The sequence below is a fragment of the Syzygium oleosum genome, unplaced genomic scaffold (genome assembly GCF_021117445.2).
Source record: "Syzygium oleosum isolate NSW1041296 unplaced genomic scaffold, Sole_v2.1 Sole_v2.31, whole genome shotgun sequence".
Classification (NCBI taxonomy): Eukaryota; Viridiplantae; Streptophyta; class Magnoliopsida; order Myrtales; family Myrtaceae; genus Syzygium; species Syzygium oleosum.
Window position 1 is genome coordinate 1202501 of NW_026607515.1, and position 27485 is coordinate 1229985.

At 37.1% G+C, this 27485-nt stretch overlaps 1 pseudogene; it reads left to right on the top strand.

Moving 5' to 3' along the window:
• The first annotated feature begins 3953 nt into the window (after nucleotides 1-3953).
• On the top strand, nucleotides 3954-27277 carry LOC115693574 (protein BOBBER 1-like; annotated as a pseudogene).
• The last annotated feature ends 208 nt before the right edge of the window (nucleotides 27278-27485 follow it).

The following is a 27485-nucleotide window of genomic DNA, read 5'->3' on the forward strand; positions in this document are numbered from 1 at the left end:
CTAAAGGAAAGAAGGGAAAAATTATTCCTTCGACATTCTACGAGTATATATGTCATAAAGTCTCGTGACACGTATGATTCTGGTAATGAAATGAGACTGTAATTTAATAATAATTATTTTTGAAATAGAATATAGGTAAATAATTTTCATTTTATTTCGTTGCCACTAAATTACTAGGAGGATTAATAAAAAAAAAATTCACAAATATTGTGCCCTTCTCTTTCTCTCAGCATGTATTGATATTTTTATTCGCTGCCTACACAGCACCAATCATCTAAGGACGGTCAGGAGATGAATTCAGTGAGGATTTGGGATGGCAGCTAGGGCGGCGGCGACGTGGAGGGAGGAGGTGTGGTCAGGGGGCGGGGCTTGAGGACATGGATGGGGCGGAGGCGAGAGAGGGGGGTGGGGGGTGATGTAGCTAGCAAGGATCACCTAGAGGGGGTGAATAGGTGATCTTAAATAATTTTTATCAATTTATGCGGAAATGAAAGATCACAATTGAGTCTGAATAAAATTCAGATTCAAAACAGTTTATATAGACAGTGCTCTTGATGTGCAGTATGTAAAGTAAGAGATAATGGATAGAAAAGCTGCACACAAGTTTATAGTGATTCGGCTTATAGCAAGCCTACGTCCACTCTCTCACGATGACAGCCTACCGGTTGTATTTCACTATGTAATCAAGAGGAATTACAGATTCTGAGTGACAATACTCTTGTGTATGATAGGACTCTCTATCTCACACAATCACTCTTACAAAGTATCCCTCAAGATCTTAATGTTTGACTCAAGAAAGACAAGAGAAAGGATCGGAGTATGCTCAGACTTTGGACTTGTTGATTCTGGATTTCATACTTCCTTCTGCTCCTCGTAGATCTCCTTTTATACTCCTCCACTACCAAACTAGCCGTTGGACAATCTTTAGAGGATCATCTTCTAATCTTCATCTTGGACAGATTTGTATAAAATGGATTGAGTAGCCGCTGGTCGACAAAATCTGAATCCCGCTGATTCTGATCGCCCATACAATCAGAATCTTGGTTTCCATAAGTAGAGCTTTATCCGTTATAATGCATACTTGTCATAATATTTGATTGTCAATCAATTAGACTAAGATTGAGTCAATCAAAACCTTCCTTTTGTGAAATCTATGTCAGATCACTAGCTGTTGTGATACCTTCTGAATGAGTTTTGCTTCTGCATCTGAAAAATTTCAGCGCCTGCGTCTGCATAATTACTGCGTCCGAAGAATTTCTAATTCAGAACTTGAGTCAGCGTAGGTCTTCAGTAAAATCTGAATATTTCATAATAAGAGTTTGAATGACTTTTATGGTAAAGTCTGAAGATCTTATGTCTGAGTCTGAACTTTTAGTCCTGAGTCAGAACTTTTAGTTCTGCGAAATTTGCAAAGTCTGATATTTCCTTTTGAACTTCCAGAATATATTAACCTGAAATGGAATACATGTCAGATTCACATAGAGAGTTTTGTCAACTTCAAAATCCATTAGGAGTTTTCCTTAACAATCTCCCCCTTTTTTATGGTGACAAAACTTCCATGCAGATTCAATCAATGTTAAATAAATTTGAAAAAGATAATCATATTAAGCGCATGAAACATAGATATATAAATGTTCAAAACTCGTAAAATCTGTGTGTTTCTCTTGCTTTGTGTATAACATGTATAACCTGCATGTTGAAGTGTTAGTATAGCAGCAATATCTGCATAATTTCTCCCCCTTTTTGTCATCAGCAAAAAGATTAAATCAATAATAAGCAGAATAAAGTGTTGATATAAAGTATCCAAACAATCTAACAGAGTTAATTGTTAAGAATACAGATCCAGAATGGTTGAAAAAGAGGGAATGAAAGACAGGTTATTTCTTGGAAGGGGTTCGAACAAGTTGAAAGTTTTCTAGAATAGAAACAGCTTCATCAATCTTGGTAGAACATTGACCCATAGCCTCTCCATGTTTGTGGAACATAGAGCAGTTGCTTTTCTTAGCTCTGCTTTGTCTTTTACTGTTTGAAGACGTTGAGTCTGATTGTTTGCCTCAATAATTTTCCGAAGGTTCTTTGCGTCCTCTTCAAGTGCAGCTTGTTTTTCTTTGATTTCTTGCAGAAGGGTGAGAATGGTCAAGTTTTCTGAAGTCTGTCCCTGGACATTTTCTGGTGCATGCTGTTCGAACTTATCCCCTGCCTCTGTTGGAATCTCCCCCTGAAAATCTGCATGTTCTATAGTAGTATTTGCATTGAAAGGTTCCTCAGGATTAACAGGAGATTGACTTACATCTGTCTCATGTGGAATATCATCCTGTTGATGCAGATGTGAGTCTCCAGAAACTGGTTCTAAAACCTTTATAGCAGGTTCTGAAACATGTTCTAGACCAACATTTTGTCCTGTTTCAAGGTTTTCTGACTCATCATCTTCATCTCAGAGAAGAATTCTTCTTTTCTTCTTGTACACCTTGAATGGACTTGATGAGACAGTCTGCTTGCTTGTTGTTCCTATTCTTTTTCTTTCCCCTTTGTCTTCGTCATTCTTTATCCCAACAGATTTTGGTTCCAGCTGCTTAGCATCCTTGCCTCTGACTGTGCTTGCTCTTTCCTTTTTATCATCAAAATGCTTCATCTTGGTAAGCATTTTTTCTCCAACAAACATACAAGGTATAAAGGTTTTGCTCAACTCATTAGGAATGGTTATCTTTAAAAACATAAAAATTCGAGAGATGAGTGCACCGTAAGGAAGTTGTCCCTTGTCCTTTTGCAGAGTTCTGTACATGTGGAAGATGATGATGTGTGGAAGAGAGAAAGACTTTCCATTCAGAATGGCCCAAATAAGCTTGATTTCTGACTTGGATAAGTCAGTTTTGGAAGCTGCTTTAGGCTTCAAGCAATTGATGATGATCTTATGCAAGATCACAGTTCTTCTGGTCAAATCAGAATATAAAATATGGTGTTTAAAGCGTTGAGCAAAATTTTGATTCTCTGAAGCCACTTTGGAAGCATCATCTAGGCTCACTTCCAATGGAGTAAACTTGTAATTTTTTGCTCCAATTATCAAAGCCAGTTCTTCCGCTTTCAAATCAAACTTTCTATCACCAATAGTGAATTGAAGCCAGTTTGGTGACAGAATGGAAAGATTGGAATAAAAATAGGCAGTCAATTCTGCATATACATGTGCAGATTGCAGACAGAATTCATAAATCCCCAATTTTTCAAACAGATGTTTCACAGAGATACCAGCCTTTTCAAGATATTCAAAATCTACAGTGCGATGGTTCATAACCCCCTAGCAAGTAATAGCTGATAGTAGACATTATGCTCAGTATTTCTGAATAAACCTCCATTACCTTGCACACTAGATGCAATCCCAATCTTCATCTCAAAATTATCAAAGAATGTAGCATCATCATCAGGAATCACAAATTTAGATGCACTGGTAGACTTAGGGCTTATACGAACGGATTTCTTGTCAGAGGGAGTGGATGGTTCCCCGACTTTCTCTTTTTCCTTTCTGGAAGAAGTCTCCTTTGGAGTAGGACTGGCCTGATCATGAACAGTTCTAGAGGAATATTGAGAATATTTTCGCACAAGACTTTCTTCAATGTGAAAGCCGTTATCTCTCAGATATTGACGAAGGAGCGATGCAGAGGCATTACTTCGTTTCAACCTTTCATAAGCATTCCACACAAGTTTGATGCTACTGAACCGAAAGTCAGTTTTACCGATGGTTTTGGGTGGCGATGAAGGTTTTGGTGATGTTGCTTCCGGAGGGTCTTGTTGGTGGTCTGATTTTGTGTCTGAAATCTCCATGTACTCTGCTGGTGCTAAAGACTTGGACTCTTTGTTGAGAATACGCGAAGATCATCTTTTGAAAGGCATTTTGATCAGTTCTAGAGCAAAAAGATTTGATCTTGGAGAAGGAGGACGAGGAGACTCGGAGTATCGTGATGGTCGGGAGTGAGAAAGGTTCGTACTGATAGGGTTTTAAAAGAGAGAACGACAGTTTTTGGAAAGAAAAGACCACGCTTTGAAAATATAATAAGTGATCCTATTATATAGGAAGGAAATATAATATTCTAAGCACAGACAATCACGACAATATTTTAAGCACAAATCAGATAAATTAGAAAATATACCTGATTTGCTGCCGAAAGTAACAAATACGAAAATATCCCGCCAGAAATGCCAAAAATATACCCGCCAAAATTTGAATTAAGGACGTACCTTTCTTTTTGAGTCTGAAATGGACATTCAGACTGAGAACATTTGAGTCTGAAAAATTCCTGTCTAACAAATACTTCAAGAAAATGGATAAGTAATGCATAGTTTATTTCTAATATACTCAAATGAAGACTTATCAAGAGGTTTTGTGAATATATCAGCTAATTGATTCTTAGAATCAATGAATTGAATATTCACATCACCATTCTGAACATGATCTCTAATGAAGTGATGCTTGATTTCAATATGCTTAGCACGTGAATAAAGAATTGGGTTCTTGGTCAAATTGATAGCACTTGTGTTGTCACATTTGATTGCAACACTTGAATCTTCAATAGCAAAGTCTCGCAACTGCTGCTTCATCCATAGAATCTGTGCACAGCAGCTTCCCAAAGCTACATATTCTGCTTCTGCTGTAGAAAGTGCAACTGTATTTTGCTTCTTTGAGTACCAAGATACCAACATGTTTCCAAGTAGTTGACATGTTCCTGTAGTACTTTTCCTGTCCACTTTACATCTAGCTAAATCAGCATCAGAATAACCAGTAAGAATAAAATCTAAATCTTTGGAATACCAAAGACCTAACATTAGATAAGTTCCAATGTATTTGATTATCCTTTTAACTGCAGAGAGATGTGATTCCTTTGGGTCAGATTGAAATCTTGCACACATACATACACTAAACAATATGTCAGGTCTAGATGCAGTAAGATATAATAATGATCCTATCATGCTTCTATATACCTTCTGATCAACCTTTTTACCATTTTCATCTTTGTCCAGTTTGGATGATTGAGACATGGGAATGTCTGTCTTCTTGCAATTCTGCAATCCAAACTTCTTGACAATCTCATTTGCATACTTCTCTTGGCAAATGAATGTACCACCTTTGGTTTGTTTCACTTGTAGGCCGAGAAAGAATGTCAATTCGCCTATCATACTCATCTCGAATTCATTTTGCATATCCTTAGAAAATTCTTTACAAAGCAGTTCGTTAGAGGATCCAAAGATGATATCATCAACATAAATTTGAACAAGTAAAAAATCCTTACCTTTTCTCTTAATGAATAAAGTTGTATCAACCTTACCTTTGGTGAAGTCATTTTGCAGAAGGAAGTTACTTAGCCTCTCATACCAAGCACGAGGTGCTTGTTTTAGACCATAAAGGGCCTTTTTGAGTTTATAGACATAATCAGTTTTCATTGGTTCTTTAAAACCAGGTGGTCGTTCCACATATACTTCTTCTTTGTTATAACCATTCAGGAATGCACTTTTCACGTCCATCTGAAATAATTTAAAGTCATGGAAACAAGCATAAGCTAATAGTAGCCTAATGGCTTCTAACCTGGCAACTGGTGCATATGTTTCATCATAATCTATACCTTCTTCTTGATAATAGCCTTTTGCTACCAGTCTTGCTTTGTTTCTTGTGACTTTCCCTTTGTCATCCAGTTTGTTTCTGAATACCCATTTTGTTCTAATTACTGGATGATTTTTGGGTCTTGGCATAAGTTCCCATACTTTATTGATTCTGAACTGCTGAAGTTCCTCCTACATAGCTTCGATCCAGCTTTCATATGATAATGCTTCTCCAACTTCTTTTGGTTCTATTTCTGATATCAATGCCAAGTTGCTGATGTTCTCTTTGTGTTTAGATCTAGTCTTGATGCCATCTTCTATTTCTCCAATGATGAGGTTCTTCGGATGACTGGATTTATGTTTCCAGTTTCTGTCGAATCTTTCCTTCTGAATATCATCAGACTCTGAAGGTTCTGATTGAGTCTGGATTGTATCTTCTTTTCCTTCTTCTACAGATTCAACGATCTTTGGAGATTCTTGTTGAGCTTCAGATAACTCTTGAATATTGGAAGATGGTTCAGATTCATCTTTGTGAGTCTGAATATTTTCATCGAACCTTACATTCATTATTTCTTCCACAGTCTGAGAATTCTAGTTGAAGACTCTGTATGCTTTACTTGTAGTAGAATATCCAAGGAAGAATCCTTCATCTGCTTTCTCATCAAACTTACCAGAGCGGTCATTTGGATTTTTGAGTATAAAGCATTTTCAACCAAATACACGAAAATATGAAATATTGGGCTTTCGACCTTTGTAAAGCTCATAGGGGGTTTTCTCAAGAATGGGTCTGAGAAAAGCTCTGTTAATGATATAACATGCTGTAAAAACTGCATCTGCCCAAAATGAAAAGGAATCTTGCTTTCAATCAATAGAGTTCTTGTCATTTCTTGCAAAGAACGATTTTTCCTTTCCACAACACCATTTTGTTCTGGTGCATAAGGAGTAGAAAAATTGTATTGAAAGCCATTTTCCTCACAGAAATCTGAAAAACTTTGATTTTCAAATTCTCCCCCATGATCAGTTTTAATGCAGGAAATGGTATAGCCCTTTTCATTCTGAACTCTTCTTGCAAATTTTGAAAAATATGAAAATGCTTCATTTTTATGAGCAAGGAAGAACACCCAAGTAAATCTTGTGAAGTCATCAACAATAATTAAACAATATTTCTTACCATCAATACTTTGTGTTCTGGTTGGTCCAAATAGATCCATATGAAGAAGCTGCAAAGCACGATTAGTGGAAACATGATGTATAGACTTAAAAGAGCTTCTTACTTGTTTTCCTAGAGCGCAGGCATTGCATAACTCTGTTTTCTTGTATTTCAAATCTGGCAGACCTCGAACCAATTTCTTGTTTGAGATTTTTGAGATTTGTTTCATACTGATATGCCCCAATCTTCTATGCCATAGATCTTCATCCTCTCTGATTGAGATCAAGCAATGAGTAGAGTTTGGAAGATAAATATTACCATGTCTTCTTCCTGTGAATGTTTGAGCATGTATCTTCATGAAAGTTGATTCTGAAACCTGTATCACATAGTTGGCTTATGCTTATCAAGTTGTAGTTGAGTCCTTTTACCAATGACACATCATTGATTGTGAGTCCTCCAATTTCAACCGTTCTCTTGCCAACTATTTTTCCTTTGTTATTTCCTCCAAAGGAAACTTTTCCACCATTTAGGCTTTGTAGTTCAACGAATATGCTTGGATCTCCTGTCATGTGTCTAGAACATCCACTGTCTAGATACCACTTTCTTTTTCTCTTTGTGGTAACCTCAATCTCAACTTTAGGAACAGAATCTGAATCTGAGTCTGAGTCTGACTTGGCCATCAGACAGAAGTTTAAGATATCTTCATCACTATCTTCACACTCTGTATCACTCTAGGTTTCTGCTTTTAAGGCCTTCTTTGCTTTCTCAAATTCGGTCTTCTTTTTCAGAAGTGGACAATTTGGCTTTATATGTCCACGTTTTCTACAGTGAAAGCAGATTACTTCCTTTGATTTTTCTGTTTCATCAAGAGCCTTCTTCTTCTCAAAAGGCTTCTTCCCTTTGAGATTTCTTCCTTTGATTTTCATCTTCTTGTACTTCTTTATGAAGAGAGCTAGCTCTTCATCGTCAACATCTTCATCTTTAGAATCTACATCAGAATCAATGTTAGTTTTTAATGCAATTGACTTATTACCTCTGAATTCATTCTCCTCATTCCGTTGCTCAGTCTCATATGATTGAAGAGTTCCAATTAACTCATTCACTGATAGAGGTATGATCCTTTTGTGTCTCTCGAAGAGATGTTTTGATATTATCCCACTGCTTTGTCAGTCCTCTCAGTAGTTTGTTGACTTTCATCACATCTGAGACTGGTTGTCCTTGATATGTAAGACCGTTTACTATGTCAGCAAACCTGTCATACATATCAGCAATTGATTCCCCAGGCTTCATTTTGAAGGATTTATATTGACCAAGCAATAGATTGATTTGAGTTTCCTTGGCTCGATTTGTTCCTTCATAAGTAGTGTAGAGAGTATCCCAAATTTCCTTAGCTGATTCACAAGAAGCAATTTTTTTATATTCAATAGGTGATAAGGCACAATAGAAAGAATAAATTGCTTTGGAATCTAAGGCTTCTCTTTTAGATATCTCAGTTTGAGATAATGGAGGATCTGTTGGTTTGCTTCCGTCTGCCTTTTCTTTTGAATCAGAAGGTCTTGGTTTAACTCCTCTGATGATGACATCCCATTGCATGTAATCACTTGACTTTATAAATGCCTTCATCTTATTCTTCCAGACACTAAATTCCTTGCCATCGAAATATGGTGGTCTGTTGTTGCTTTGTCCTTCAATGAGACCTGGAGCACTCAAGCTAGCCATGTAGATCGTTAGCTCAGAAGTAAAACACTTCAATAAACGAGCAACCTGCTTTGATACCAATTGATGTAGCTAGCAAGGATCACCTAGAGGGGGTGTGAATAGGTGATCTTAAATAATTTTTATCAATTTATGCGGAAATGAAAGATCACAATTGAGTCTGAATAAAATTCAGATTCAAAATAGTTTATATAGACAGTGCTCTTGATGTGCAGTATGTAAAGTAAGAGATAAGGGACAGAAAAGCTGCACACAAGTTTATAGTGGTTTGGCTTATAGCAAGCCTACGTCCACTCTCCCACGCTGACAGCCTACCGGCTGGATTTCACTATGTAATCAAGAGGAATTACAGATTCTAAGTGACAACACTCTTGTGTATGATAGGACTCTCTATCTCACATAATCACTCTTACAAATTGTCCCTCAAGATCATAATGTTTAGCTCAAAAAAGACAAGAGAAAGGATCGGAGTATGCTCAGACTTTGGACTTGTTGATTCTGGATTTCGTACTTCCTTCTGCTCCTCGTAGATCTCCTTTTATACTCCTCCACTACCAAACTAGCCGTTAGACAGTCTTCAGAGGATTATCTTCCATTCTTCATCTTGGGCAGATTTGTATAAAATGGATTGAGTAGCCGTTGGTCAACAAAATCTGAATCCCGCTGATTCTGGTCGCCCATACAATCAGAATCTTAGTTTCCATAAGTAGAGCTTTATCCGTTGTAATGCATACTTGTCATAATGTTTGATTGTCAATCAATTAGACTGAGATTGAGTCAATCAAAACCTTCCTTTTGTGAAATCCATGCCAGATCACTAGCTGTTGTGATACCTTTTGAATGAGTTTTGCTTCTGCATCTAAAAAACTTCAGCGCCTGCGTCTGCATAATTACTGTGTCCGATGAATTTCTAATTCAGAACTTGAGTCAGCGTAGGTCTTCAGTAAAATCTGAATATTTCATAATAAGAGTCTGAATGACTTTTATGGTAAAGTCTGAAGATCTTATGTCTGAGTCTGAACTTTTAGTCCTGAGTCTGAACTTTTAGTTCTGCGAAATTTGCAAAGTCTGATATTTCTTTATGAACTTTCAGAATATATTAATCTGAAATGGAATACATGTCAGATTCACATAGAGAGTTTTGTCAGCTTCAAAATCCATTATGAGTTTTTCTCAACAGGGGGGAGTGGATGGGTTTAAGGATTGGGGAGGTTTTTGTTCACGGGTTTGGGATAAAATGCAAGAATGGTGCACACTGATAAATGTTTGGAACTTTTAGTCATTTTACTGACATTACTTTTGTGTTTCAAGAATGTTGTTGGCAATCGAGGATGTTTTTGATTGTTGTGTTAGAAAATGAAAGACTGAAGATCTCGATTATTCGGGGATGAACAAAACTCATATATAATTAGAATCGAATGCGGAAACGTGAAAAATTATGTATTGACCCTTCAGCCATTGATGAAGTTCGATTGAAAACCATATTTGCAGAGCCTTGAACGATCAGTGAATAGTTACTTCTAACCAATTGCCCTCTCAACGTCACTTGTGTGTTATATTTTGAGGGATTTGGCTTAGACCTATTTATATTTCCATTCGTACCCCTTCATATAACTTCTTCCATCAAGATAGTTATATGACATTGGGCGATCTCCACACAACTCAATGTGGTTAATGGACAGTTATCACGCAACTTAATGTGGACAATAAAATATCAACGAAATTAATATGGGTAATAATAAACTGAATGTGAGATCACGTTATCGGTATGATAATATGTTGATGATGATGCAATAACACAAGATCTTGTTTGAAATTAAGTCAGTCATTTTAGATTCCGGACTCTCTTTTGAAAAAAGATGAGCTCCACGCCAAATTCTTATTTGGAAATTTTCCGGTAATTTATTAAAAATCATTTGCTTATCTTTACTAAATGTAAAGCCGAACCAAACTGGTTCCTCGCTCCGATGTTAGCTTAGGAACCGAAACTCATAGGTGATTGGTTCGGTTCTTGATCCTAGCCAGAAATTAACCCACTTAGGAATTGTTTACCCTAAACAGCAGTTAATAGTTTAGTTAATTTGTGAGCGAAATCGAAGGAAACATGAGGTGCATTGATTGGGTGCACCCAATGCACTCATCGCCCTTAGATAATATGTGAGAAGGGATAAGATCCTCCATTCCCTTGGTGTTTTCATCCGGTGTGTCATCCATCAAAATTATAATATATACCAATTAGGGTTGTGAAATGAAGCTTAAAGATAGTCGACATCAAGACAACCAAAAACGAATCTTTTTTTCTATACTAATTCAATGGGTAGGCCATTTATTAAGTGATCAAACTCAAATGAGAATATAGTTGCAGTTTTTCAATGCATCGACTTTCATAGGGTTGTGGTCGAAATCCGACCTTTGAGATCTTGAGTCTTGTTGCATGAGTCTTGGGTCTTGATGATGGGGATGGTCACGGTTGTTGGAGGATCATCTCAAAGAAATGTTGATGATTTCAAAACTATCTATAGTATAATATTTAATGAGGATAAGTGCATTAGAAGTCTTAAAGCTTGTCGTGAAAGTACAGTTGAGTCCTAAAACTTTCAAAAAGTGTAATTAAGTCTTAAAAATTGTCAAATTTGTACAATCGAGTCCTAAAGTTAACACCGTCAAATTATCTAATGGAAAATGCTGACGTGGCATTTTAAAATTAATTTCTCTATCCTAGTTGGCATTTTTTATTATTTTTTCCATCAAAATTTATTTAAATTATATTTTTATATTTAAATTAAATTTAAAAACTAAAAAAATAAAAATTTATTTTAAAAAACAACAATGAAAAAAAAAGAGAGGCCTCGCTAGCAGGGTGCTGCCACCGCTGTGCATCGCCGAGCCGGCCTTCGCTGGCCCCGGGTGAGGCCTCGCCGACCTAGGCAAGGGCCGACGAGGCTGGCCCAGATCTTGGTTGAGGACGCCTAGATCTAGGTGGTCGCCGGCCCTACCATCGCCTGCCTTGGGTGACTCTTGGGGACGCCCTCGCTTGGGACCGATGACGCTTGCTAGGCCTAGACAATGCCTTGCCAGCCCTCGCCTGGAGCTCGTGAGGCTCACCCAGGTTGACACCTAATTTTTAGCCGATGAGTCTTGAAAGGTAAAAACTTGAAATTAGAGTTTCCGATCGCGACGGAACCCAATCATCAACCAAAAGGAGTCATTTAGCATTTGAATTAGTATTAGCCACTCATTTTCTAGCTTTTTGCATTTCAATTTCAAAAAGTCAAAATGTTGACTTTGAGTTGACTTTTGGTCAAACTTTGACCGAAAAGTCAACCCAAAATTCAAATTTTTTTTTTTTTTGCATGAAAAACCTCAAAATAGTGTCAATTTCACTTTTGCATCAACAATTTTCAGAAAATTCAAAGTTTGACCCATTAATTGACATTTTAGTATATAAGTACTAAAATGTTGACTTTTTGTCAACACTTTGTCCAAAAAAATCCAAAAATTTCAAAAATAGGTTTAGAATAGGTTTTAGCTTAATTTCACTTTGGCACAATCAATTTTACAAAAATAGGTTTAGAATCAACTTTTCCCCAATTTGCGGAATTTGGTTTAAATCGGCCAAAAATGAAATTACTTCATTTCTAGTCATTTTTTAGGATAATTTCCTTCACGACATTTGATCTAGAGGTTTAATTGCATTCAATTTTCAAATCAATTTTAGAATTTCAAGCCAATGGTAAAAACCCCCAATTTGAGCCATAATTAGGGATTCCGGTCAATTCTTCATAATTTGGACAATTAAGACACAGATGAGCCTAATTTCTTATATGCAATTCAAATCCAAAATCAATTTTGGAAGATTCACATGAATTTGAGCCAATTTGACGGATCTAGTGATCCAATGATTAAGAAATCCAAGAGTAATTGGTCCAATTAGTGCAATTCAACTTGACCCATTCTAGACTAACATCCAACTTGATGAATTGAAGCTCAATTTGGCCAATCGGACTTCAATTAAATTAATTAGTCTAGCTTGGCTATGCAATTTAACTCAAATTGAGGGGCAATTGGGCCAACACAAGTTAAGATTGGTCAATTTGTGCTTGTATTTCAAATTGGTTCAATCTAATTCAATCAAATTTAATTCAATTGGGTCAATCAATCATAATAGGGATGAAATTGTATAAAATTGGAACCAAATTGAGCCAAGAACCGAATCAGTTCAACCCGGTCGAACTCGGGTCAAATCCATCCAACCAGTTCACCCTTGTTTGATCGGGATTGAACCGGCCGATCGGGCCAACCAATTCCTGACCGCAATTCCAGCGGCCGGAGGTCCATTCCGATCGGCCACCCCCCCCCCCCCTCTCTCTAATGTGCTGAAAATTACAAACATGCCCTTAAATGAAATTACAAAAATACCCCTAAGTGAAATTACCAAAATATCCTTATTTAAAGGTTAAGCAAAATTACTTAGGGATTAAGCAAATAAATCATGGCCATTCATTCAGAATGCATCATGGTCATCCATGGTACCATGTCACTTATCCTTAGCTTTCAATGAATATTCTTAATCATTAAGGGAACATTTTAAGCTAGAATTCAAAGTTGGGGAGGTATATAAGGATTTTCCTTCCAAAAATCAAGGAGGCCTCATTTTCACATCTGGTTTTCTCTTACTAAACCCTCTCTATCTCTCTTTCTCTCTCTCTCTCTCTCTCGGCCGCTTGCTTCCTACCGTTCCGCCGGCCGTTTGCCAGCCACGTTCCGGCATGCCACCACCTCACCGCCGTCCCCCTCGGTGTCCCAAGGCTGGTCACAAGACCAGCCACCACTTCCAGTGGTCGGAGCTCCCCGATCGGCGCCATTTTCCCTCTTGGTCATATCACCGGCAGCCGAGCCGATGACCTTTTCACGCCGGTTCAACCAGCAATTTCGACGGTCCGGTGGTCTCCAAGGCAATCCCGAGCCTCCAGTTGCCTTCCTCAGTCCTTTCCCGAGTGCGTGGAGGCCAGAGTCTCTCCGAACAGCCACTGGAACACTTCCTTACACTTGATTTCTTGTTAATCACTCATTTTAGTAAAACCGATTCAATTCTCATTTTGATTCGCATACTTTGTCCTCAGAGGTTTGCAGAGCTTTCTGAGGCTTCTCCGTGGTGTCCTTGAGCTAAATACGGAGACCAGATCGCTCGATTGTACGTCAAAGTGTCATTGCACAAGGTAAGTTTGATATTGTGATTCTCGAATCCTGATGAGTCAGTATGCTTGTGATGCTGATATGACCTCGAAAATGTCGAAATCTCGCGAAGCTTTAGACTAGAGAGTCATAGAATACATCTTAAGCTTCGATTTGATAGGTTACACGCTTTGAATGGACATCGTGTTCTAGGTTAAAACTCCTTCAAAAGTTAAGATCAGAAGCTGCAATGTTGATAATATGTTCTGTTCTTATGAACTCCTGATTGACCTTGCTCTGTTTGGTGATTTTTCTGATTTTCTACGTTCATTATTTGATAAAATTTTCCCCATGAAAGTTGTAGGATACATTCAGATTTATCTAAAATAAAAATTTCATAAAATTCCAAGTATGTTAGGACAGTACGATTAGCATCGTCATTTAGGTTCCTTCTCTGTAATAGATAGGTTCCTGACCGACCTTCATGTGTTCTTCAATTTTTTTAAATTCGTGTGTGCAAAATCTGGAAAAATGTTCTTCACGAAAGTTCACTCTAAGATCCATAGATTTCTGATGGTACCAATTTTATCAAAATTGGAGTTCATTTAGACATTCAAAGGAATTTTTTATGATTTAATAAGATTCTGTGTCCAGATTTGAAATTCCTTTCTCCAAACTCCAAAACATGTTTCTCCGAATTTGATAAGCTTGGTGTCCTTTTTTGTAAAAACTTAAAACTACAAAGTTATTCATTAGGGTCATATTATGTAGGCTGGAAATTTTTAGGTCTTAATAGCAATTTTTCGGGGTAAAATTGACAATAATTCCATATAAGGTTCTTCGGCCTAAAAAACGGTTTGCAGATGAGTCCTCGATGAAAAATGAATTTTATAAAAAAATTAAAGGAATTTTTAGCTCAAAACATGAAAGTTGTTAGAAACAGGGAATCCTAACTGCCTAAAAATTTTCATACGGTTTGGATAACGTTTGTTATTTTTCCCACATTTATTTTGAAATCCCTAACAGAAACGGGTTTAGTCTGTCATTCCGACTTAAACTCCAATTTTCAGAAAAATCGGATGGGAATTAAGCAAAATGTTCTTCTTGACTTTTAATCCTCACGATCTAAGATTTCTAAAGACGGTTTGGGTAACGTTTGTTATTTTTCCCACATTTATTTTGAAATCCCTAACAGAAACGGGTCCAGTCTGTCATTCCGACTTAAACTCCAATTTTCAAAAAAATTGGACGGGAATTGAGCAAAATGTTCTTCTTGACTTTTAATCCTCACAATCTAAGATTTCTAAAGACATATGATTTGCACCATTTGAATATCATTAATTTGATTAATCACATCTGAACAGAAAGGGTCAAAATTTGATAATTATAATTGAATGAGTGGTCTTCTTATGAGGCCACTTTCTATTGCTTGATTAGTTGAGAAACAAGGCCCATGGGCCTAAGCGCATGTTTTACTCATTGTTATGCATGTGATTGCTAGATGTATGTCTAGGCCCGATGTATGTTCGGCGAGTAGCTCATGATGAACACTTAGACCTTGACTTTAGAGGTTAACTGATATGAGTCACCGTTTTGTGGATGCAAATGGCAGCTCGTTATCGTTAACCATTAATCAATCAATGTTAGTTGATTAAGTGGGTGGGATGATCGGAATGCATGTAAAGCAAAGGTCGATCCCGAGGCTCGTTCTTGAGTTGATGCTTGAATGTTTGTCCTTTTCTTTATTTGAGTGCCATTTGAATGTATGGCATGCATGTAAAACCGACACTCATGAGGCGGTCCATGGAGAAGTTGGCTAAGCAACTTCGAAGATGGTGGCTAAAGACCGATGTCCAACCTGATCTCAATTTGTACACAATTTGTGTTACCTGACCATGTCTCGGGTTTTTTTATTCGTGTTGTATTAAACATCCGACGAGTTGCGAGTTTTTCTTTCCTCGCACTTAGAATAGCTCGTCTTTTCAATACTTTGTGCGTTTACTTTATGCATCGTCATTTCAATACAAATTGTTTGTTTCTTTCCTTTTCTAGACTAAGATAGGATTAGTTTAGAACTTAAATGGAAAACACAAAAACAAAATGCATAATCACCGAGTGAACTAAGACTTTGATATGAAAATGGTAAAAAATAAATGTATGACAACTTAGATATCAACTACGTTAAGTTTAGCGCTACCGAAAGGGCGTTATTGGAAACATTAACGTAAGCTAGTCCCTAAATCCATGATCTCTGGTTATCGTAGAAATTGAGACGAAACTCCCACGTTTCGGTTGGGTATTCTAGCCGACTCTTGACCTAGGCTAGTGGCGACTCCTAAAAAAGATAAAACCAATCCGCTATCATGCTAGATATGGATTTAGGCAAAATCCACATTTATGATCAATGGACCGTATGGATGATCAAAAGAATGACGCTTCGGTAAGTCGTCTTTTATGATGTGCCATACGAATCATTTCATGAACACTTACTTCTAAACCCACTTCATCGAGTTCGGCCCTCAAGAGGTAGGTCATGACAACCCAGATCTAGGCGACGCCTTACTGACCATTGCCTGGGGCCAGCGGGGCTCGCCCAGATCTGGGCGATGCCTCGCCGGTCCTCGCTTGGGCCAGCATGGCTCGCCTAGATTTGAGCGACGCCGACCCTCGCCAGGGTCAGGCGAAGGCTAGCGACCTTTGCCGGTGGTCGCCGGCCCCTCTGGTGATGGGCAGCGGCGGAGCGCCCTTACTAGCGAGGCGTCCCCTTCTTTTTTTGTTTTTTTTCATTGTTGTTTTTGTTAATAAAATTTTAGCTTTTTTTAGTTTTTTAATTTAATTTAAATGAGGTTTAAAGAAAAAAATAATAATAAATGCTAACTAGGAGAGAGAAATTAATCTAAAAATGTCACATCAACATTTTTCGTTAGACAAATTGGCAGTGTTAACTTTAGGATTCGATTGCACTTTCGTGATAAGTTTTAGGACTTGATTACACTTTTTGAAAGTTTTAGGACTCAATTGCACTTTCACGATCAATTTTAAGACTTCTAGTGCATTTATCCGTATTTGCTATGATGTTTACAGATGTTCGTGATAATGTGTAAATGAACATAAGAGATATCCATAAAGGAAAAAGATCATGAAACTGTTCTGTTCGTAAACAGCACCAATGGATCTAAAGATCAGCTAAGTGATGATGTTTCGTTAAAGCTGAAGATATCAGGTCACTGGTGATGTTAGAGTAACGGATCTTTTAGTATAATCGTTGGCTCACTATCATAGATGTTATTGACTGAACATGCACAATAGAAGAATCGGAGCATCAGAGAACAGCTATTTGAGAAGTATGTAAGAACCGTAGTGATAGGACAACAGCTGAAGCTACTTTGGATAGCTTGCAAATGCTTAGGAAAGGAATTGTATGGGCAACTCCACCCTTGGACAGCAGAATCAATGGATAACTAACGGCTCTCTTGCTTCTCCATGACATCTCTAACGGAATACATTGAGGATGCCTATATAAGAGAAGATCATTGAAGCCAAGATGTTAGACACATGCAATACAAAATCCAGAAATTTGCTACAAGCTGTGTTCTTAGCGAAAAGCTCTCATTTGTCTATAAATCTTACTATCTCGTAATTGTGCTAAAAGATCAAGTGTACTGATTAATAGCAGCACCTAATTCCTGATAGTATGATTTATCATCTGAAATGATTGGTATGTGCTGAGTGTAACTTGTTCAGCAAATTACTAATGCATTTCCGCCTAACTTGTGGTTATTAGTAGTAAAAGTGGACGTAGGCTTAGAGATAAAATTGAACCACTATGGATCTGTTTGGTAACGTTCCAATTTTATCTATTTTCTGTTCTTTTGTTCCCTAGAATAGAAAAAGAACATAAATTCGTTTAGTAATGTCAGTTAATTTTTCTATTCCCCAAAATAGAAAAGTAGCCAGGGAAAAGATTTGGAACAGAAATAAAAAATCAAAAAAATCTACTTTTTTTGTTCTTGGGAACAAAAAAAAGAAACAAAATCAGCTCTCTCTCTCTCTCTCTCTCTCTCTCTCTCTCTCTCTCTCTCTCTCTCTCTCTCTCTCTCTCTCTCTCTCTCTCTCTCTCTTAAAGGATATTCCCATGCTAAACCCTAAACCCCAAATCCTAAAACTTAAAACCCAAACCCCAAAACCTAATACTCGAATCCCTAAAACCTAAATCCCAAAACTCAAACCCTAAACCCCAAACCCTAAAATCTAAACCCTAAAACCATAACCCAAACCCTAAACTATAAATCCTAAACCTGAAACCTTAAACCCTAAATTATAAACCCTAAACCCTATACCCCAAATCCCAAACCCAAAATCCGAAACACTAAATCCTAAACCCGAAACTCTAAAATCATAAACCTCAAACCCCAAAACCCCCAACCCTAAACCCCAAAATTGTAAACCCAAACCCCAAACCCTAAACCCCTAAACCCTAAACTGCAATTTTCTCGACCACCAACCGGTATTTGCTTTGTCTATAAGGAGTAATTTTCTTTATAATTGTATTAAGATCATCCAATTCTATATCATAATATATTCTGATTCTATTTCTAGTCTAGTTTCATCCAAACATGAATTGTTAAGTCTCCACTGAAATTTTTATAACTAAATGCAAAAATTGGGAGTAGAAATTTTTAAGGTCGTACCAAATGCATTTATGTTCTTTTTATATTCCAAGAATAAAAATTTTGTGCAATTACCAAACGCGTTTTTCTGCTAAAAAACTTGTTTAGGGAATAAAAATAGAAAAAACTATTTTTGAACAGAAATTGTTCCCGGAAACGGAAACGTTACCAAACAGACCCTTAGCTCTGGCAAAATATCCTCATAGTTGCCAGCAAAGTTCCCTCCGTCCAATTCAAGAAACCATTCACGTTCATGAGATTTGCAAAATCTTCATGTGTAAAATTGTGTCTCGATCTCCATAGTGTGAATGCTACCACATTTTCTATTGAAAACAAAGTTAATAACCACCGGCAGTATCATAGTTATGCACTATTTCATTTACTGAGAAATTACACACAATGAAAATTGAAATTGATGGGAAGAAAAGCTATTAGCCTTTTTGACTTCGCACCCGAGGGGCTTGAATGATTCGACGATGAGATGTCCATTAGGATCGTCTTATTGATGACAAATAGGACTAGCTCCCTTGCTTTCTTATTCTTTTCATAAGATAATAAAAAACAGACATCTATACCTAGACCAGCATATGAAATTTTTTTTTCTTTTTTTAGAAAAGGTTTAACTGACTAAAGAGGCACGTATCGATGTAATATAATTTTCGCAATATTTTACGACGATAAAATTAAGCGAATATGAAACATGAAAATACTGCCCAGTGACCATTAAAGGTCGCTGTCTTTTTTGAGGTCCTGGAATCTGCCTAGAGGCAAAAGGCTTAGTTTGTTGTTGTCATTTGTTTATTTAGCTGGGATGTCTTTTAAAAAATCTTTCCATATTTATTTGTTCAGTAGATTCAGGTGATCAGAAAGTCAAAGCCACTTATCCCATTCGGTTAAATGGAAAGCCGGCAAGACGCAACAGCTGACAGGAGGTAAACTGCTGATATAAAATGGATGGCTAGCACAAAATCTTTAGCTAAGCTTAATTATATTCAAATGAATCGAAAGATAGCAGGAATGTCGATTATAACGAAACATGATATAGTTCTGATCCTTCTTTCTTGCTGTGGCATAATCACACCATCTACTAACTATTTAATCTGATTTATTTGGTTTGCCACCATTGTTCTCGAGTTTAAGATTGATACAGTTAATTCTTCTTTTGCAGGTTCATATTGGTTCAATGATCCAGTTAAAGAGTGTAAGCCCTCCTTCTTGCCGCTGAAAACTGTTCAGAATTACTTAGTTGGTGATGTGTGTCATGGAGGCTTAAGTGAAAGTTCTGCACGCAAGAAAAAATGAGTTAAACTCGGCGGCATAAAATTATTTTGCTACGTATTTATTCACTTGTCTTCACAATGCCCAGCTTGTACCAGGAGGTCTTACATTTTGGTAATGTCCAACATAAAAGCTTCCTTATTTTCATCGGTCCCTTTAGAAATCACATTTACAGCTCCGGAATGATCAGGCAAAGGATTCTTTTGTACATTCGGAGTATCCTTACACCTAAATTTATAGAGATATTACTTAACGAAAGAGAAGACCCTTCGAATTCCCAAAAACCGAACAAACTCTAAGGGAAATTCACCTAATTATGACTCTCAAAAGCAACAGCACACCTTTTTTCTGCGGCAATATGCATTCAGCACGGCCTTTTCTACGGTCCCTCTCACGAGCGATCCCCCTTCTGCGAGCGTGTGTGAGAGAAAGGAGGAAAAGGCTGGGCTGCTTGTGGGCTTCTTGCATGGGTTGGCCTTGGTGGGCTGCAAGAGTCCAACTTTTCCAGAAAAGTCGGATATACAAGGGCCGCGTGTCCTGGCCTTGGCCCTTCCTTTTTTTTTTTTTTTTTTTTTGCAGCATCATTTTTCTATTTTTTTCTAATAATTTTTACTATTTGCTAATTGACCTATTTGTCTATTTTTTTTGTTTCTTCTATTTTGACCTATTTTTGTAAAAACGCCTTAACAGATTGACAAAATCAAGTGTCAACATTACCATACAAACAAAACTCAAAATGGGCACTCTAACAAAAGTAGGTTGATAGATACAAAGTTCGGCTCTCTTTTGTGATTTTCCGTTATAGGATATGTAAACACACGTTATGTACATAGTAAATGCATTACTACAATTTGGTATGTTTGGTAAATATTACAATCACTGCTAGTAAATCTCGCTAGGGCACGATGTTCTGTCCTTTCCAGTTCAAATACTCGGAGAAAGCAGGAAGATTAGTCAAAGTGAGGTTTACAAGCCTACTTGCTTAACAAATGCTAGGTATGCGACCTACTTAGGATGATTATATATAGGTGAATCCCAACCCCCAACTTGCTTAATAAATGCTAGGTATATGACCTACTTAGGATGATTATGATTAGGTGAATTTCTATCCCCTCCCCTATAGCTTCACAAATAGAGAGAGAGAGAGTAGTCCGTCCCCGAGGGAGACAAAAATAAAAAAGTCCCGTGAAAAGTTTTTTTTTTTTTGGTAAGGTCCCGTGAAAAGTTTGTAGGAGCTAGTTTGCTAATTGATTTGTGTGAGAAAATATGCTGTAATAGTAACAGAGAATTTTTATTAGAACGAATAAAAAGAGTCTTGTTGAACAAGATCTATTAATTATATGCGGGAAAAGTGTGGGTTTACAATAAATTCCTGCGACCCGAAAAGTGTGGATTTGCAAAAAGTGTGGGTTTATTTTTCTTTTTTTTCTTTTCTTTCTTATTATTTTTCCTTCCTCCTCGATCGGTTGCTAGCCAGTCGCCATGGCTGGCGATCGACCCTGGAAGAAGGAAAAATAAAAAATAATTAAAATAATTAGAATTGTTTTTGTATTTTCCCGAGAAAATTGAATCAAATTTTCCATATTAAATGACGAAAAATATTTTCTAGTTCATTTTCAGGTTTTAACCAAACACGCGAAAATATTGTTATTTTCTTGGAAAATGACTTCCTATAAGACATTTTTTGAGATTGTCATATTTTCCGTGAAACAAACGGAGCCTAAATCTTTTCTCTTGACCACACTCCGTAAATGGCATATGGACAACAATTCATTAAGAGGTCAATGAGCATTTAATTGACAAAGCGTGCAAATGAAATGAGTCATCACTCACTATTATGATCATGTTGTGACTCTAATGGATTAAAGTTGCGACAGTTCTGATATTCTTAATGAGCACTTATTGTCCGTCTTCAATAATGAAATTGAAAACCTCTATGTAGAAACTCTCCATAAATCCTGTCTTCACGTTACGCTGCAAGAGCATAAATAGTCCGCAATCCCCAGGTGAGCTGTGGATCTTTGAAGAGGAGAAACCAGAGACTGGTATTGATTCTGCACTTCTCTTAGGGAAAAATAATTATGTCATGCACATTGTTTGGACGATGTTATTATACCTCTATCAACTAAATCTTCATGATTGCAAAATCATCACATGACACCACCAGAGTTTATAAATAGCCCGTGATCCCAGGACTATACATGCACATTTCAGCATTTCTGCACACGTTATGTACGTCAACGTAAGTACAAACATGCATAGAATCATGTCAACATGATCAATTAATCTAAGCTCGTCATTCATTACTAGAGAAAATATCAGCTTAAACCTGTTAGCAATATTAGGATATTTAGAAAAGATATTTAGGATATTTTTTATGATTTTCTATACCCATTTTGATTATGCATATCACATTTGATTTCCTCTATCTAAGCTTGTAAATGGGCTCTTCATGTACTATTTTCTATATATCGAATTATACACAAATTCTTCAATCCTATCTTCCGGTTTATAAATTTTGAACTTGGTATTGCAAGCTTCATATGATGATGACAGGTATAATCTTGGCATCGGTATATTACATGCCCTGGCTTTAACATTACATTGCAGGTGGTTGGGATGGCTAATGAACGAGCTGCAGTACTGATGTTGATCACCTGTGTTCTGTCTTCGATGGCATTGGTGGCTCTCGGCATCCTGAAAGATTGGTCGGACAATGATAGCGGTGCGGAAGCTCCGAAATACACTGCAGGATTCTGGTTTTTTAACCCATATAAAGAAGCACAAGATCGATGTTACAACCGATGCATTCACTCGAAAGAGGAGTGTAACCACAGCAAGGAAGCGTGCTCAGCATATTGCAAAGCGACTTGCCGGCTGATACATACTGACGAACCGTAAACCAGATCAGTTACTTCCGATGGCGTGAGCATTTTTCAAAATAAAGAAGGAACTTTTTTGCCGCTTTTCTCTTTAAATTTTGTTGTTCTCATCTCATCTCATCTCATCTCATCTCATCTCATCAGACAATTCTAATGTTTTGCTCTAGAAAAAACCCTTTTTTTCCGTGCTAGTAAATTCCTAAAGGAAATTGTAAGTATCACGAAATTGTTGCTAAAAAAATTACAAGTAACATGATTTCTTGATAGCTTGTTGGTAACTTACTAATAATTTTATGAAATTATCGACTCTTTTTTTAACAGTAAGCAAATTACCAATATTTCTCATCTTTTACCGTATTTGTAAAAGCCTTCTCCTAAGAAAGCATAGGAGAAACTCTTGGATTAATGGGAGAAAAGTTAACGAGTCACACTAATGCAGAGTTAATAAATGTAAAAGTAGTTGACCAAGTCAAATAAAAGTTAATAACTCAATAGAATAGCTGATAAAATATTAAAAAGAATTGAATGTTGGTCAATAACTCAAACGAGAGTTGGTAACCCATAAATATTAGGTAATTTAATATGACAAAAGTTGATTTTTTTGTCTAGTCCTATCCTATCCTATATCTATTTTACAAGCTACTGTGTGTGCGAAACTTGTTCCCTCACTCTCGCGTCCCCACCCTAACCCCTAGGCCCCTCGTGAAGGTAGGAAATCGAACTCCCCACTTCCCCTTTCCCATGTGGAAAGGGTGGCCATTAAGGCAACTCCCAGTGGTTGACAAAAATTGGTTAGGCGCTCTAGTTTCAATTCATAATTTCATATAAGAGCTACTAAATTGGAAACATTGGTGAGTTATGTAATTAAAAATTGGTGAATTGATACAAAATTACTAATTGCAAACCATCACAATAAATTAGTAATTTCATAAAATTAGTATACCAACAATTCACCTATAAAAGAAGTGACCGATCTTTCTTCTTCTTTTTTTCCCAACAATTCTGTTGATATTTTTCAATACTTATCAGAATTTACCAACACAGAAAGAAAATCCGCATTTTTTTTATAAGCAGAGCAATAAAAAATTTATTGATCTCACAATTCTAAATATGCAGAATACGTATTATAGATTCTTATTCATTTCCAAAATCCATCAACAACGTACTAAACAGAAGCAAAGGCACCACACAACTCAGAAAAATATATAAAGGGAAAATGACATAAATAATCCATGAACTTTGACCCAATGTGCAATGTGGTCTCTGAACTTTCAATTTATTCAATGTGGTCCTTAAACTTTACCCCCAATGTGCAATATAATCCTTAAACTTTTAATTTGGTTAATGTGGTCCCCAGACTTTTGGTACATGTTCAATTAGTCTCTACACTTCACGAAAATGTTTAATATTGTCCTTAAACTTGAATTAATGGAAGGATAATATTGAACATTTTCATATAGTTTAGAAACTAAATTGAACATGTACCAAAAGTTCAAGGATCACATTGAACAAATTAAAAGTTCAGGGACCACATTCCACATTGAGGTAAAGTTCATGGACCACATTGAATAAATTAAAAGTTTAGGGACCACATTGCATATGGGCCAAAGTTCAAGAACTGTTTGTATCATTATCAATCCAAAATGCTTGTGCATACATCGTTTATGTATACTAATGCATGTATGCATGTGTCGCAACCAACCTCTCGAGGGCCGAACTCAATGAAGTGGGTTTAGAAGTAAGTGTTCATGAAATGGTTTGTACGGCACATCATAAAAGATGGCTTACTGAAGCGTCAATCTTTTGGTCATCTATACGATCCATTGATCATGAATGTGGATTTTCCCTAATCCATACCTCGCGTGATAGCGAATTGATTTTATCTTTTTTAAGAGTCGCCACCAGCCTAGGTCGGGGGTCGGCTAGAATACCCAACCAATACGCAGGAATTTCATATTGGTTTCTACGAGAACCAGAGATTATGGGTTCGGGGACTAGCTTACATTAATATTTCTATTAACGCCGTTTCGGTACCACTAAACTTATCATGATTGTTATCTAAGTTGTCATGCATTTATTTTTTACCATTTTTCGTGCCAAAGTATTAGTCCACTAGGTGATCATGCATCTTGTTTTTGTGTTTTCTTTTAAGATTCTAAACTAATCCTATCTTAGTCTAGAAAAGAAAGAAACAATCAATTGTATTGAAAGGCATTGTGTAAAGTAAACAATCAAGGTATGGAAAAGACGAGCTAGTGCAAGAAATTAAAACCCGCAACTCGTTGGGTGTTTATTACAATACGATTTGAAAACCCAAGACATGGTCGAGAATGAATGAATTGAGTACAAATTGAGACCGGATTGGAGATCGGTCCATCACCACCGTCTTTAACAACTTTGGACTATCTCCTCCATGGACCGCCTCTCGGGTGTCGGTTTTTTCATCCATAAGATACATTCATGACAAACAATGCACCAAGGAACAACCAAAGCAAGGTAATGATGCAAGCAATTTACTAATCAAACATGGGCCTTGGGATCGGCCTTTGCTTTACATGCATTTCGATTCACCCACCCACTTAATCATCTAACATTGTTTGATTAATGGTTAACGATAACGGGCTGCCATTTGCATTCACAAAACGGTAACTCATATCGATTAACCCCTAAAGTCGGGTTCTAAGTGACCATAATGGGCTACCCGCCGAACATGCACCGAGCCTAGCATACATCTAACAAACACATGTATAGCAATGAGTAAAACATGCATTCAGGCCCATGGGCCTTGTTTCTCAACCAATCATGATGTGGCTAGTACATTACATAGTGATCGCTCATGATGTGGCTCTTTTCTCCTGCTATAGTTAGGCTGTGACGGTTTCGTGGCCGTAGTCATCTATATAGCTTGGATGTTTTCTCTGGTTGGCTATTTAATGGCGATGGGCAGGGAAAATGTTTCATTCTATTATGCTATCGATTTCGCTAAAGTGTGGATATTCTTTGATGGGTACTTGCTCCTTTGTTCAGCAATCTGAACTCTCCTGAATAATTAAATTTCTCGTGTTGATCTCTCCTATAATCTGTTTAAGCGTGCATTGGCTTATTCAAGTACTCTAGTGATGGAAGGTTTGCTGTAAGCTTCTTGCTTTTGGTTTTGGAGATGTCTTCTCGTTGCAGTGTTTGGTTCTTGCAAGTTTTTTTGCGTGCTTATGCTTGATTGGATCTCCCATTTTCCTTGGAAATTAGGAAAAGAAGCTACTTTGCAAGTGTAATCTTGGTTTTTTTTTTTTTGTCATACGAGCTGGAAAACTAGGTGATTCTGATTATGGATCAACTGTAATCATAGAATGTCTGATTGTTTTGTGGAACTTCCGGATTGGTTAGTGCCTTTCCACCTTTGGGATTTAGCATGGCTGGACAAAAGATTTAGGACTCATAATTAAAATTGTTAAAGACCAATTAAAAAGTGATAACTTGACCACCTCAGCATCAACATTTGATATGGACCAATAGTTATGACTTTGACAATCCCCTTGCCCAAATTGTGAACTGAGCCTGATTTTAGCTCTTGCATTGAGTATGATTCAGATAGCGTTAGCTGAGATGACCAGTTAGGTTACCCAGTGTGCTTTGGAAAGTGCAACTCTATAAGAGACTGTCTTGTTATGATTCCTTTTACAAGGTGGATGCATATGTTAGTAGACATTGTGTAAAATATACCACGTTGCCTCCGTAGTTGCTCTGACATTGTTTCTGGTTGAACAGTGCCAAACAAAGGCAATGGCCTTGATCTTGAGAATTATTCCTGGACTCAGACTCTGCAGGAGGTTACCGTCCAGGTTCCAGTTCCTAAGGTTTGTGGTATGCGACATAAAGAAAAACCACTTGAAAGTTGGACTCAAGTGTCAACCTCCTGTCATAGAAGTGAGTGTGCGTAATTTGAGTTTATTTAATCAGCTTGCTTTATTTACATAACTCTCTTGACCATGTACGATTACTTGCAGGGGGAGCTTTTCCAGACTGTCAAGCCTGATGATTGTTACTGGAGTTTAGGTACGTAGTGGATTGAGTCAAGAATATCACATGGCATATGAATTCAAACACAAACAAGAATGATCTGCCTCCTGTTGTTAAGTTAATAGTATTATGAGTCAATTCCATGTTGCGCGATCATCTTAACGTTGTGAATCTACAGAGGACCAGCCAGTGCAATCTCCATTCTCCTGACTAAGCACAATCAAATGGAGTGGCGGAAATCTTTGGTCAAAGGGGATCCTGAAATTGATACTCAGAAGGTAGAACCAGAGAATAGCAAATTGTCTGACCTGGACCCAGAAACTCGACAAACAGTTGAAAAGATGATGGTAAGTGGCTCTCCTTCTTAAGCTCCTCCTGGGTATTAACTAAACAAACACACATTGCATGTATTTTGTTATGTGCATGTAGACGAGCACAATGCTGGTGGCCTTGGAGTGTTTGCATTTCTCCTTGCAAATACAATACTGACATTTTGCTTTTAACTTATCAGACTGACATTTTGCTTTTAACTTATCAGTTTGATCAGAGACAAAAGGCAATGGGTCTTCCTACCAGTGATGAGATGCAGAAACAGGAGATTCTAAAGAAGTTCATGGCAGAGGTGGATATTGGTTGCTTTTCTTATTGATGAGCGTTCTTGTATCTGTAGATCAACGTTGCTAATTTCTTCTTTCTGGCGACCTCTCTTGCAGCATCCAGAGATGGACTTCTCAAGAGCAAAGATCGCATGAGGGGGGATGTTCGACTGCTTCTTCTCTAGCTTGATCATACTATGATAAATCCGGAAATCATTGGATGTCTACTTTGGGTGCGGATGACCGAGCTTTTGTTTATGTCATTCTTGTGGAAAATGTAGATGAATGTATTTCATTTTCATATTATTATAATATTTTGATATTATTAAGTGCTTAATCAATGTTAAATATAAATTCCAAAAATTAATTTTGCTTTTAATTAGGTTTAAAATCGAAAAATAAAATAAATGATTTT